The following is a 1,307-nucleotide window of genomic DNA, read 5'->3' as shown; positions in this document are numbered from 1 at the left end:
TTTGTGTCCTGAAATATGTGTTTTATAAGCAATGTTTTTCGTTTTTAGATGATGTATTTTTCTGGCTCACAGGCCCGGCTAGCTCAGTCGGTAGAGCATGAGACTCTTAATCTCAGGGTCGTGGGTTCGAGCCCCACGTTGGGCGATGTAGATTTTAGAAGGATCTGCACAAGAATGGGAAACAAGCTGCAAAGCATCTTCATTTCTGAGAGGGTACATGTAAGTACAACTCGCAAGGCATGGATGTGCTTCATCACATGATCCAGGTGTTATGTTGCATAGCCCAGCTTGTGTGCTTGGTTAAATGTTAGCGTAATAAATAGAGCAGTGCAATTTAGTCTCCGTATCCATGGTGCAGGCACTTGCTGAAAATTGACAAAGGCTCTTCTTCTGAGAGCTGTTGTTTCAAGACCCCTGGTGGGATTTGGTGGTTTTAAGAGACGCACAATAACAGAAATCACACGCTCTTAATCTCAGGGTCATGGGTTTTAGTCCCATGTTGGGTGATGAACTGGTTCGGGTCATAGGCAATGTAACCAATTGTTGATATTTTCTTAACAAAGGTGACATTTTGTATTTTGGAATATACGTTATAAAACAGCTTGAAAATCATGGTTTGTTCATCTGCCAGTAATCTCCAGCCATCAGTAAGAAGTCTCTGACATTCTTTTCTCTTCAGAATTAGGGATAATCTTCTGTAGAGTTTCCTGACTAAAGCATACCTTTGTGTCCTGAAATATGTGTTTTATAAGCAATGTTTTTTGTTTCTAGATGATGTATATTTTTTGCTCACAGGCCCGGCTAGCTCAGTCGGTAGAGCATGAGACTCTTAATCTCAGGGTCGTGGGTTCGAGCCCCACGTTGGGCGATAAAGATTTTAGAAAGGTCCGCACAAGAATAGGAAACAAGCTGCAAAGCATTTTCATTTCTGAGAGGGTACATGTAAGTACAACTCGCAAGGCCCTCTAGGCATGGATGTGCTTCATCACATGATCAAGGTGTTATGCTGCATATCCCAGCTTGTGTGCTTGGTTAAATGTTAGCGTAATAAATAGAGCAGTGCAATTTAGTCTCCGTATCCATGGTGTAAGCACTTGCGGAAAATTGACAAAGGCTCTTCTTCTGAGAGTGGTTGGTTCAAGAACCCTGGTGGGAGTTGGTGGTTTTAAGAGACGCACAATAACAGAAATCACACGCTCTTAATCTAAGGGTCATGGGTTTGAGTCCCATGTTTGGTGATGAACTGGTTCGGGTCATAGGCAATGTAACGAAATGTTGATATTTTCTTAACAAAGGTGACATTTTGT

The 1,307-nt window shown here is 42.0% G+C and overlaps 2 non-coding genes across 2 annotated transcripts; both read left to right on the top strand.

Annotated features, from left to right (window-relative positions):
* The first annotated feature begins 72 nt into the window (after positions 1–72).
* trnak-cuu (transfer RNA lysine (anticodon CUU)) lies at positions 73–145 on the top strand. The gene has a single exon. It is a non-coding gene; the product is annotated as a tRNA-Lys (tRNA).
* Positions 146–795: 650 nt separating this feature from the next.
* Positions 796–868, top strand: trnak-cuu (transfer RNA lysine (anticodon CUU)). Its single transcript has one exon. It is a non-coding gene; the product is annotated as a tRNA-Lys (tRNA).
* The last annotated feature ends 439 nt before the right edge of the window (positions 869–1,307 follow it).

Source organism: Seriola lalandi, unplaced genomic scaffold (genome assembly GCF_002814215.2).
Source record: "Seriola lalandi dorsalis isolate HSWRI2012SDOR001 ecotype SW California unplaced genomic scaffold, Sedor1 jcf7180002039669, whole genome shotgun sequence".
Classification (NCBI taxonomy): domain Eukaryota; kingdom Metazoa; phylum Chordata; class Actinopteri; order Carangiformes; family Carangidae; genus Seriola; species Seriola lalandi.
Note: the sequence above shows the minus strand (reverse complement) of the source record. Positions and strands in the feature narration are given on the sequence as shown.